This window comes from Podarcis filfolensis (genome assembly GCF_964270895.1).
Source record: "Podarcis filfolensis genome assembly, chromosome: 4".
Lineage (NCBI taxonomy): Eukaryota > Metazoa > Chordata > Lepidosauria > Squamata > Lacertidae > Podarcis > Podarcis filfolensis.
This window is the reverse complement of record NC_139607.1, coordinates 52,691,067-52,704,617: the sequence shown is the minus strand read 5'-3', so window position 1 is coordinate 52,704,617 and position 13,551 is coordinate 52,691,067.

Here is a 13,551-nt window from a genome sequence, read left to right as displayed (position 1 = left end):
TGTGGAACAAAGAACAAGACTGCTGTATCAAGTGCATTCTATTTATGCTACACATACTTACTTATACTGAGCAAAACCTGATCATTATTGCCTGTGAGTAATGCTTTGAATTGTACCATTCACCTTCTTTGTGCCCTTTGTTAATACTCCTTGCTTGAGGTAAATTGACTGCAGGTAAATTGATGTCCAGTCATGTTGATCCTTGATATACTGTCAGATTTATTAGCCTCAATTGAACGTATATGAGAAGAGGTCATAATTTAGGTTTAGATATCACTAGTGGTGGTGTAAATCAAACTTTGTTCATAAGATGGTTAATCGCCATATTTCACTTCTTATCACTTTAGGCAAATAGCGTACTATTTAGTATACTGGATCTCAATCAATCAATCTTTATTGTTATGATCTCAAATCAGACCTTAAATCTTGTATCAAATCAGACAAGAAAGAGCTAGGATATGCATGTGCACTGTCGCATATTAACATATTGGTTATAATTAATTACAACATTCCAGACTCAGCCTTTATATACCACCTTACCAGTTGGTGTGGCATTAACTAGATTCTACTATCTACTGTGAGTGGTACAAGGGTTAGCAAAGATGAAAAGGACAACCTTGGCATTAAATAGTACAACTATGGAACCTGCAGTCCAATCTAGCATGCCACCCAAGTTGTTGATCTCCAAAAAATACTTCCATTAGTGACCTCAATAGTTTTTTTTTCCTGGGACCCTTTTTTTGTTGTTGTCCCTGCTTTCTGACTGTCCACAAATGTTATTTTAAGACTGGATATGCTAATTCGGATTGTGATTTGCTTCAATCCAATAATTTGAATCACTGTTGGTTTTCCAGAGCACTCTTAAGTCGCTTAAATTTTGACCCACAATTTATTGACTGCTGTCCTATGGGTTAACTCCTCATTTTAAGGGGGTATGATGCTGTTTCTGTTAGTCTTCCAGAGCATGAAATCTTCTTGTCAGATAAATATTGTGAGGGAAGCCTTTGATTTTATTTCAAAAATACCGAAATCTGAAGAGAAAGACTAACTCAGATAGCTTCCATACTGTGTGTGACTAACAGGGAGGGGATCCCTGTGGAGAGGTGCTTCTGTAAGATCAGTCACTGCCTGCCACTGCTACCTCCCAGCTTGTCCCCTTGCTCAAAAGGAGAGAGGTGCTTAAGAGCCATACTGTTTCATGAGAGTAGGGAAGCGATGCTTCTCACGCCTGCCAGTCCCTACCCACCAGCCTCACATTTGTTTTCCTTCATGAAACTATAGCATGGATTCAAGCCAAATAAATGTGGGTGTGAAGTTCCAAGCTACAGTATGTGTCAAGTTAGCCTGATTTAATGTGTTTTTATTAGAGTCTTCAGTTAAGGAAAGAAAGGAGATAGTTCCTTGATTTGAAAATAAAAGATAAATTGAAGGTGACAGTAGTTGCTAACTGATCCTAGATTGTTATAGCCTCCAGTGACGAGTCACTAACTTACATAGGAGCAGAGCATTCTTCAGCGTGTTCTATGAGCATGAGAAAAGGCCCCACCGGATCTGACAAGCAGCCCATCTGTTCCAGGGTTCTGTTCTGCAGCAGCCAATCAGATGCCTATGGGAAGCTCAGAAGAAGGACATGATTGCAATCTCTCTCTCTTATTGTATTCTCTTGCAGCTGATATTCAGAAGCATATTGGGAAGTAATGGGTGGCCCCCATGACTTGTAGCCATTAATACTCATATCCTTTATGAATCTGTGTGGTCTCACTTTAGAATGTTTTGGCTCACTTTGAGGATCATGGACCAAAAGATTCCAGGGGGCTTCTGAGGGAGAGAGGGATCTGCTCTGTTACGCTGTAATTCAACTGGTAATGTGAGCAGCATACTGCACTTAGGATTCATACGAAATATGAGGGCTGTAGCTCAGAATAGAGCATTTGCTCTGTATACAGAAGGTCCCAATTTCAATCCCTGGTGTTTGAGCGACTCCCATCTGGAATCCTGGAAAGTCACTGCCAGTTAGTGTTGTAGGCAATGTGGTTATGTTCCACCCCAATCCCTGAGTGGTGAGAGACTCCAGGAGAACCTGTGATTTACTCAGGGTTCGGTTTCCTTGGAATGAAGGTCAAAGGAGACTGTGATGTCTTTAGGATGCATGGTTTTATTTTACCCATATATGCAACCTATGCATAGAATGGAGTGGCTCACAGCTTTAACACCCCAACAGATCTTGCTTTCTCCATGAGGTTTCCAGAGAAGCTCTAAAGTCCAGCACATGTTCAGTGCACAGCAAGATGTTTCTCTCTGTCTACAGATTCTAGCATTCAGCTTCTAGCTCACACATATAACAACTCTGGCTGTTGTTCTTCTCCCTAGGATCACCTGGCCTCCAGCCAGGTATGGGGAGAGTGTGTATGTGGAATGCCTACCCCCTTTCCCAGAAAGCACCATCACTCGGCTCATACTTTGAGATGCTGATGAGCACTTACTGGCCAGCTAAAGCCATTACCTTGGCAAAGGGACCAGTCTGACAAGCTTCCTCTGGTACATTCTGCCCTCACAGGTACAAGACTACAGGTTTGGAAGAGGACATAGGGCTTCATCCAGACTGACCCCTCCAGACTCATAATGAACCTCAGTTAGATGGATCAGAGGGAAGCTTCCTGTGTTCCTAAATATGAAGGTATTGTGACATGGAAGAGGCATGAACAAAGTATTACAGGGCTTTACTATGTATTTCATTGTGATTGGGCCTCTATATCATATGATCTACACCATGATTCTACCCTAGCAAAGATGAGTCATTTTCAATCCTGCCTTAACTTTAGACCCCTAATACTACTGTAATGACATTTTATTGCTTCAGTTTTAGCTCACCTTTAGTAACTTGGATACTGACACTTCAGATAAAACACAGACGTATAGGAAAATTCCACTGACTATGAATTCCTTTCCTGTTTTCATCAGAAAGCTCAGCTCCCATTTATCTTTACAAAATTGTTCTGTTCTTAATTGTTCCATAGGATTGTGTGACAGGGTTCTAATGTGATTTTTAAAAAAACAATCAAAGAAGGGGATCTGTTGGGGAAAAGCATAGCAGTAATTGATAGTGCATGTGATTTTGGAGATTGATATTGTCTGGGTCGTGAGCAGGGTATGATTTGTTTTATGCAGTCAAATATGTAGTCCTCCATTTTGCATGGTACACCTCATTTGAGAGGGATCAAAATTTGCAAAGCAACTTTGGATGTGGGGTGGGGTCTGCCACTCAGATGGAAAAAGCAAATAACCCCACACAGAGAAGACCAGGGAAAGGAGACCATGCCTCAAAAGCAGGAGTTCCTCTATTCCTCTGCCCTTCACTCTAAGCAAAGAGGTGAGTTTGCAAGGCATCCAAACACCTGTGGTGCCAAGCTCCTCTTCCTCCCTTTGCAATTGAGGAAAGCCACTGAGCTTTGATAGCACTGCTAATTCATTTGGGCACCATGCTTATGCCCTCTGCGTGGGAGTAGGTATAGAAGGTGTTAAGTGGCATCATGGTATTTCCACTATTGCTTGTCTGTTCGTTAGTTATGGAAGACACTCATTTAGGGAGTGCCTTTGCCGCCAATGTAATGAACAAGGGATGGAGATTTCATTGACAGGGACTTTGGGGGTGGCTGCCATTTCTATTGTTGGACACCACCCCAATCTCTGAGCGGTGTGAGATTCCAGGGGTTCCAGGAGCTTACCCAGGGTTTGTGTTTTGTTTTGGGAATGAGTCACAGTGCAGACTGTGGTGTCTTTATGATATATGGTTTATTTACACATATATACAACCTGAGCCTACAATAGAGGGGTTCACAGCATCAGCACCCCAAGAGGGTCTTGTTTCTCCCATAGCCACAGCCTTGGATTCAGACAGAAATCAAACATCATGCTCTGACTTACTGGCCTTCCAGCCTGCAGCTTTACCCTCTGGCTCTTGACCTCCTCACTATGTAAGAACTGGAGGAGTGGCCCCACCAAATTTCTCCTCTGGCACAGAGTCCCCCCTCCTTAGTTCTCTTAATGGCCCTTCACCCAGACAATTACCTGAACATAGCAAGCTAGCCTAGCTTATATTTTAGCATTTGCTGGATCCAGGGGTTCAAATGGGTCTGCAACCCACAAACTTATAACACTATGCTAAGTCCCTTGTCTATTGCTATGATTGTGCTTTTTAACATTGCTGCTGCAAGAGCACTGGTGTAAGTTCCAGAATAATGGTGGCCATCTAGGCTGGACCATAGGAGAATCCTGTCTGCCATTCCACTGATGTGCAGTGCTTGCTTGGCTCACATGATTGAGAAGCAAAGGAAAATTCCACAACTTGCTTCTCGCTCCGCTTTCTGCCCAATCAGAGCTATTCTCTTAAAGAAAGAGCATCAAATTACAGGTCACAGCCAGCAGGCGTGAAAAAGAAAAGGTAACAAACGTTCAGTTCTTAAAGAACAGCACAATCCCATCAAAGACACCTGATATCTTAGTCAGAGAGGAATGTTCTCTTTATGGAGAACTGTGAAAATGTGTTCGGGTATGGACCATCATAACATTTCCCATTCTGGTTACAATTTCCTAAGAGATTTTATCAAATTTAAATTTTCTGCATATGGAAACTGCTTGTGCCTTACAGAAATCTAGATAAGGTTCACCCAAATGTAGTAACGCTGTAGCAATAATATTGCAAAAATAAAAAATTAGAAAGCCACTAGGAAAACATCTGTTTTACTTAAGAGTGCAAAGCCCAGTACAGATGGTCATATCAGGGGGAAATATACACATGGAGGGCAGTTTCACCCATGGGATCCTGAACAGGATGATGCCCAGGAAGTTTCAGCGAATGGGAGTCCAATATGGCCAGAGCGGAGTCTGGGTGCACAAGACAGAGCCCAGGGACACCAATAGGATTTCCTGGGCATGGTCCATTGCATGTGAATGGGGGCCCCTGCACCCACCCCTGCAATCTAATAGCAACAAGTGTGGCTTATGTACATAACTTAGCCTAGCCTACCTCACAGGGCTCTTCCAAATATAAAACGGGCAGAGGAGTGCACAGCCTTGCCCTCTTATGTGAAAAAGCAAGATACAAATATATGAAATCCCACGAAGGCAGTGATGGGCATCAACTTGGATGGCTTTAGAAGAGGATTAGACAAATCCATTGAGGATAAGGCTACCAATGGCTATTCCTAGCCAAGATGGCTGTTCCCTAGCTCCACTGTTGGAGGCAGTAATACTCCAGTTGCTGGAAATGGAAGGAAGGGAGAGTGCTGTTGTGCTAAGGTCCTGCTTGCAGAATTCCCATAGGTTGGGCACTGTCAGTGGCGTAGCGTGGGGGGTGCAGGGTGGGCCGGCCGCACCGGGCGCAACATCTGGGGGGGGGCGCGCTCGCACTCGCAGCTCTCTGCCCCTACCTGGCTCACTCACTCTCTCTCACGGGTTAGGGGGCACAAATTACTTGCCTTGCCCCGGGTGCTGACAACCCACGCTATGCCACTGGGCACTGTAAGAACAAGATGGTGGACTGGATGGGCCACAAGCCTCCTTGTTTTAACTGCAACATTTCATAGTCCTGATATTTAAAGCAAAATACCAAAACAAACACACTGCTGCTAGTCCGGCAGCTGGACTCCAGAGCTAGCAAGCAAAGGAACTGGTCAGTCCCATCTCTGTTGTTCAAGGGCAGCATCAGGCAGGCTTAGGCCCAGAACACATCACTGTACAGTTCCCCATGAAAATTAAACAAAGAACAATATTTAAGGCAATATTAAAGCTTGGTAAGAGTTGCAGCACACACCACAGTTGCTGCTCCCCCCCCCAACAGTTCTAGTTGTAGTGTAGATTAGTGGTCTCCAGTAAAAGCAGAATGCAAAAGATAAATGCAGACATAAAGGTAAAAGCCAGTTATATGTTCTTTGCTAGAAAGTAGGTGCCAGCAGTGGTGGACAGAAGTCATACTTAACCAGATTATTGCAGTGCTAGGCATCAGCAGCACCTACTAGACCTATTTGTTTGTTGTTGTTCTCCGTGCAACACAAAATGAACCAGCCCAAGCATGTGCCCTGTCTAATCTAAAATTACAAAGATGAGGAATAAGCCTGGAGAAATGTTCCCCTTTAAAGTTCACTTGTAAATGCTCCATTTAGATTTGCAAAGAAGACCTTATGCATAAGGAAGTGCTGTACAAATCAGGAGGTTGTGTAGCTCTTAAAATAGCTTAGCCAACCTTGGGTATTATGAACCTTGTCTGGTGGTGATGGCGGAGAACATTTACTGTTCCATCTGAAGCAGCAACATTTCTTGAGTTAGTCCTGAATGTTCACCCCCAGCACTTATGTGTGAATGACATCTACCTGCCTTTGATGTGCCTGCCTCCCACACAGCACTATTCTCAGACGACACTTACTCTGTTGGCATGCACAGATCTTTAGAAATCTTGGGCTAGAAAGTTGATCAAGATGAATCTGTTGCATAGGTCAGAGCTACCAGTTCAGGGGCTGAGTATGATGTCCTCAAACAATTTTCCTGGCCCTCTACTAATTTGGGCAGCAACATCAAAAAAAGTGGGGGGACACACAAAATATTATGCTGGGTAATACTGCCCCCTCACACAGCTGAGAGTGTGTGGGGTGGCCACACAAATCGTGGTATGTGGTTCCCTGAAGGCTATGTTTCCCTTGCATAGGTAATCTCAGGTCTCAGTGCAATTTCCTGTTATTTTCACACTGTTTCATTTATTTTGAAGAACAAAATAGACTATCATTTCACTTCAATTGATTCTATTTGTCAGCTCAAATAAGAATCCAAAGTAGGTTCATTATCTTAAAAGGTTAAACTAGAATTAGCCAATACATTATTAACAAGGAAACGTTATATTTTGTTAGAATGTTATTCACAATTTCATCTTACACATTGGCTCCCCCCCCCACCTGCCCCGACTGACACAATGTGAGAATTTGTTGTGCCTTGCCAACAAAGATGCCACAGTCCTGTGGAATTCATATCGTGGGCTGTAATAATGCTGCTTCTTTTATATCCTAACACATCCCCAGCCTGTACTTGCTGCTGCCTGCCAGCCAATTAATTATAATGGATAGACAAGTTGTATCAAAACATTCTTCTGGCACCTTTTCCCTAGCATGCTGCTTTCATATTCATATGTCATGGGGAAATGTCCTATGGGAGTTGGGGATGTTTCTTTTTTTTAAAAAAAATCTATGCTGGCCTTAAAAATAAATCTGCACCCCTATATTGGGTGACGAAGCTGGTTCTTCTATGATAAGCCAGACGAGGAGTCTTCCCAATTGAACACATAACCATAGGTAATACTGCCTTATTCAAATCACAAGAAAAAGATTTGATAGTCTGGAATTGACTTAGTCTGTACTCTTATATACCTGGAGTAAGTCTCATTCAAGGCCCCCCCTCCCCCTGTGCACCCCACTGAAATTGGCTTGGAGGATGTCGGGAGGACCCCCAGAACAGCATGAGTGGGGAAGAGAGGGGGCTCAATTCTTCCGGACAGCTGCAATGCTTGTGTCAGTCAGTCAGTCACAATGCTTGTGTTGACAGGATGTTCAAAGGACATGACATTGAATTCTAGTCCCTATCTATACCACCTTGAGTCCCAGACAGGATAAAAATGTAATAAATAAAAAATAATAATGAATAACTTATTTTTAGCAACTTAAAAAATGGTAAAGGACCCCGACAGTTAAGTCCAGTTGCAGACGACTCTGGGGTTGCGGCGCTCATCTTGCTTTACAGGCCGAGGGAGCCGGCATTTGACCGCAGACAGTTTTTCTGGATCATGTGGCCAGCATGACTAAGCTGCTTCTGGCGAAACCAGAGCAGCACACAGAAACACTGTTTACCTTCCCGCCGGAGTGGTACCTATTTATCTACTTGCATTTTTGGCGTGCTTTCGAACTGCTAGGTTGGCAGGAGCTGGGACAGAGCAACAGGAGCTCACCCCGTCGCAGGGATTAAACTGCCGACCTTCTGATTGGCAAGTCCAAGAGGCTCAGTGGTTTAGACCACAGCGCCACCCGCATCCCCACTTGCTAAACCAAATGTGTGTGTGTTTTAAATAATCCCTAACCAGCAATTTTTTTTTAAGTGAGAGCTGAACCATAAAGAAGAATTGATGCTTTTGAATTATGGTGCTGGAGGAGACTCTTGAGAGTCCCATGGACTGCAAGAAGATCAAACCTATCCTTTCTTAAGGAAATCAGCCCTGAGCGCTCACTGGAAGGACAGATCCTGAAGCTGAGGCTCCAATACTTTGGCCACCTCATGAGAAGAGAAGACTCCCTGGAAAAGACCCTGATGTTGGGAAGATTGAGGGCACAAGAAGAAGGGGACGACAGAGGATGAGATGGTTGGATAGTGTTCTTGAAGCTACTAACATGAGTTTGATGAAACTGTGGGAGGCAGTGGAAGACAGGAATGCCTGGCGTGCTCTGGTCCATGGGGCCATGAAGAGTTGGACACGACTGAACAACTAAACAACAACAAACCAGCAATTAATTATAATGTACTAATAGAGGTCTGGAACAAAAAATTCAAACCAAAACCTCTTGTCTAAACACCACCGTGTAAAGTTTCTTATTGTGATACCCAATGATATCCAGTTATAAACTTTGATTCCATATTTTAAAAATCCTGTTGCAAAAGCCACCTCTCAAATCCTACCAGATGTACAGCAGAGTTAGTGGGTGGTATTCAGCGCAAGCGCAGCTGAGAGTAGCCCCTAGACTGTGGCTGTGAGTTGCAGAACTTCCCTCAATGCGTGGAGGGCATGGGGGTAGGGTGAGCTCAGCAGCTTACCGCTTCCTCATGTGGAGAGAAAAACACTTGACTAGGCCATAAAGCCAGGTGCCATTCCATCAGGCTGCAATACTGGGGAGGTGGGAAGCAGAGCCGTGCTATCAGTTTGGCTGACAGACCAGCTCCGTTAGGCCCCTTCCTCCCTCAACTGTCTTCTAGAAACAGTCCTTGGATCGGGCTGCAGCAGAGGCAGAGTTGAGAAGCAGCCACCCCATCAATTTTACTGAAAGACCAGCTCAGTCCTCCCTGCCCAACAGAACTATTTCTGTTGCAGCTGCTCATTTTTAAAGGTAACTTTAAGAACTGGTATCTTTCTTTGCTTGTTTTCCATATTGCACTTGCCTTTTTGTGTTGTGCCTTTTAAGACAAAGACATACATTATGGTGTGAGCTTTCGCAGACTCAAACTCACTTTGTCTTTTAAAATTCTGTGCACATTAAGTGTGAAATTGTGGCTCTGAAACAGAATTGATAATAATCCTAGCTTTCAATTTTTTTAAAAAGCCCCCATGTTCCTAGTCCTCAAACTTTCAGGTATAATTTGAAAGCACACCAGCAGCATCTGCAAGTGACTGTAGAGCTCTTAGAGTGACATTTCTCTGCCTAATGATTTATTTACAATGAGGCAAGGTGAGATAATTGTTTAGGCTTACAGATTTTGGAGCATTGCTAAGAATGGCAGAGTGGGAGACAGTCAGATCTGAATCATGGACCCTGGTTTGGACTAGGTGACCCTTGTGGTCCCTCCCAACTCTATAATTCTGATTCTATGATTTACCAGAAGGCTCTCTTGTGTAAGCTCCACTGCAGTGAACTGGAGCTGCACAATATCTAATGGAATGTGCACAGGAGAATTTCTAGGTGAATTGTACCCTATGGAGTGCTATTTCGATACTTTGCCAAATGTTTTGGGTTGGCCTTGTGTATGAAGGTCTCCAGTCATGCACTCCTAGAAACTAACATTTTGCTATCACATGCCTCCCTGTCAAAACAATCCAGACTCCACAAAACTCCAGCTGAGCAACTTTAAGCAAAATAAGGAGCTGTAAACATGTAGGGTTTTTTTATCATCATGGATTACTTTTAAGTGTAAAAACTTGGTTTCTTCAGCATCGGATTTGATGAAGTTGGTACAGAGACATTATGGCCATTTTCATCTGTTAAACACTGGAAAGTGTTTCATGCAGGCGGACTGAAGCACAGAGATTGTACTACAGGTGGGTTACAAAGAGAGAAGGGAGCTGTTAATCCCTAACCACCTGGGGATTGCTTAGCAACCACAACACTTGACTTCAGTTCTGTCTTATGCCTTGCTGGGAAAATGGCCTATAGCAGAACAGGATGCTAAGCAGCTAGTTTTTCAGGAGCTCCTGCTGGGATCTGCTATATATGTGACCCAAGCTGTCTAAAGAGAAAGATTAGTTTTATGAAATTGTCATTAAAGGACTGGAATACACACAGAATAAGAAACGTTTGAGAATGTTGGTTCATCTATGCTTTACTGCCATCCTCACCAGGCATGTACAGTTTTTAACATTTGCTTTTAATTTAATCTCATGGGAAATCGTGCACTGGTACGTGTCTAAGGAAAACACCTAGAAAACTGAATAAGTGTGCAAAAGATCAAAATCCCCTCTGCTTTGTCTCCCTGGAAACTAGCTTAACTATGACAGGAGGCCCTGGTTAGTGAGTATTACAAGCAGAATAGCAGAAAAAAGAAAAAAAGCCAGATAAAATGTAAGGGTGGGCATACAGTCAAGCTCTAAAACACCACACCATAAATGGTGATGGTCAAATATGGAGTTAACTTGGGATTTCACTGTCTATCTTGTTCAGTTTCCAAGGAGAAATAACCTGATCAATGCCAACCCAGTGTTGTTTTGGGGACAATTCCAAAGAAAAATCTCAAGAGAGACCTTACATTATAAACTGAGCTTCATCACAGCATCTCACATCAAAGTTAATCAGGTCTTTTAAAGAGATTGTAGGACTGGTTGTTTATGTTGAGACAATTTTAAAAGTGGTTTAAAAAGAAGAGTATACAATTTCATGGAGGAAAAGGCTAACAATGGCTACTAGCCACAATAGCTAAGTTCTCTCTCTACTTTTGGTAGCAGTATTTTTGGGTTCCTTTGGATCTTCTCTTGGCAAAGTGTCTATCACTGTACAGAAACAGCAATCATTGTGTCATGTCTGGACATCAACTTAAGTAGCAACTATGGAAACTAACTTTATTTTCCATAGCCCTTCTCCTTGAGCACCACTTAACACCACTGTAATATTTTGGAATTTTGAGGTTTCCTTGAAGATGTTGCGGAAATATTTCTGGTATGCATTTATACCCTTGAGACTTGAACAAGACTTGAGACTTAATACATTGAGACTTGAACATACCCCAGACTTTTCGGAAACAAATGGTTAACAACAAAGATAAATCAGAAGTACATTTTATCATATGAAGACGAGGGAGTTCACATACTTATATCTGAACAAATGTTAATTGACATAAACTTTAATAAATAGCATGCTAACAATAGGCTAATTTTATGAGTTTAAAGCTAAGTAGGCAAGCTACCAGTTCTAAAAGCACACATGAAATGTTATAATGCAGTATAATTAGGGAAAGATGGGGCAGGGAAGGATGTTGTGAACTGGAATATTTGGCTGAAGAGAGGAAGGTAGTATCAGAAGGCAAATGGTGATATGCCCGCAGAAAGCTCTGGGCTGGGTGGCATCCATATGCCATCTTCTGTTTGGATATATTTGTACTTGCCCAAAGCATATTATGGGGTGGGCACCATCAGTTCCTTTTTTGGGGTACATATTCTGGCTATAATTGGTGTGCACAGATGCCCTTGTTTGTAGTATGTGCTCACACTAAACTCTGGGCTAGAAGGCACTCTCCCATTTCTGGAGTGTATGCTGTCTCAAAGCATATTTTGGGGTGGACACCCAGAGTTTCGTGTTTTTTTTAAACGTATATCGGTGATTGCTGGTTTGCTTCAACATCCTTAACTCTGCCATGATGTGCCCACAGAAAGCTCTGGGCTGAGCAGGACCCACAAGTGTCTCTTAGAGGAGAGTTTCCTGTTTGCTTTTGTATATGAGTTGTGCTTGCCCAAAGCATATTTTGTGATGGGTACTGCCAGTTATTTATTCCCCCCCCCATATACTTTAGCTATTGTTGGTGTGCCTAGGTGCCCTTGTCCATGCTATGCAGCCATAGGAAGCTCTGTCCTGAGCAGTCCATTGGCATCTTGTAGTAGAGGACACTCTCCCATTTGCTTAAGTGTGTGGCTAGTGCTGTTCCAAAGCATATTTTTGGGGTGGACACCTTCAGTTACCGTACTTATTATATTTATACATTGGCGACTGTTGCCTTGCTTTGATACACTTGACTGTCCCGTGTCCACAAGAAGCTCAGGGCTCAGCAGGATCCATTGGCACCTTGGAGAGGATGATCCATTTGCTTGTGATTCCCTAAAGCATATTTTGGGGTGGGCACCCCCAGTTACTTATTTTATGGTGTTCTACCATCATATAGAGACATCACCTTGCCAACAAAGGTCCGTATAGTAAAAGCCATGGTTTTCCCAGTAGTGATGTATGGAAGCGAGAGCTGGACCATAAAGAAGGCTAATCGCCGAAGAATTGATGCTTTTGAATTATGGTGCTGGAGGAGACTCTTGAGAGTCCCATGGACTGCAAGAAGATCAAACCTATCCATTCTGAAGGAAATCAGCCCTGAGTGCTCACTGGAAGGACAGATCCTGAAGCTGAGGCTCCAATACTTTGGCCACCTCATGAGAAAAGACCCTGATGTTGGGAAAGATAGAGGGCACAAGGAGAAGGGGACGACAGAGGACGAGATGGTTGGATAGTGTTCTCGAAGCTACCAGCATGAGTTTGACCAAACTGCAGGAGGCAGTGGAAGACAGAAGTGCCTGGCGTGCTCTGGTCCATGGGGTCACGAAGAGTCGGACACGACTAAACAACAACAACAACCATCATGTATCGATGAGCATTTTGAAAGTATCATTTTGACTGAGTTACATTAACTGATCATGTACATATATACATGGTGGCCCAATGTTTATTTTGGGGATCAGGGCATATAAAATTTAGAGTTTAGCGTCAGATTATACGTGTTGCAAAAGAGACTCCTGCTACGTGTACGTGCAGGAAATTCGCTTTCCCCTCCCTAGTTTGGCACCACAGAAATACTGGGCGGGCGGATGCATTGGAGGAACCAAGTTGTGCTGACGTTCCTGCAACACCGAAGCACCTGCGTGCACTCGTGTAACCACTTATCGTGGGAACTGTCTCAAGCGCTCTTGCCGTTTACGTGTGCGGAAATTTCCCTTTCCTTCCTAACGAGGATTTCACGCCGAAAACCTGCGTAAGCGGCAGGTGTTTCTGGAAGCTTCGGGAACGCCAGCGAGGCGTGTAGGAGCGCAGCTCCAACCCACGTCCGCGTCTCGTGGATGTTTCGAGAACGGCTTGCAAGCAACCGGCAATGGGGGGTGTGGAATATACGGTGTTACGTCGCAGAGGCGGCTTTCACGTGTAGGGCCAGAGCTTTGCCGCTGACTTCCCCTCAAGGGGGGAGAGGAGCGCACGAGGAAGGGAGGCGGGACCGAGTGGAAATTTCCACTCCCTGCAGTAGCAGCCGCGGCTACGGGGGGAAAGGGCGGGACCGGCGGCGCTG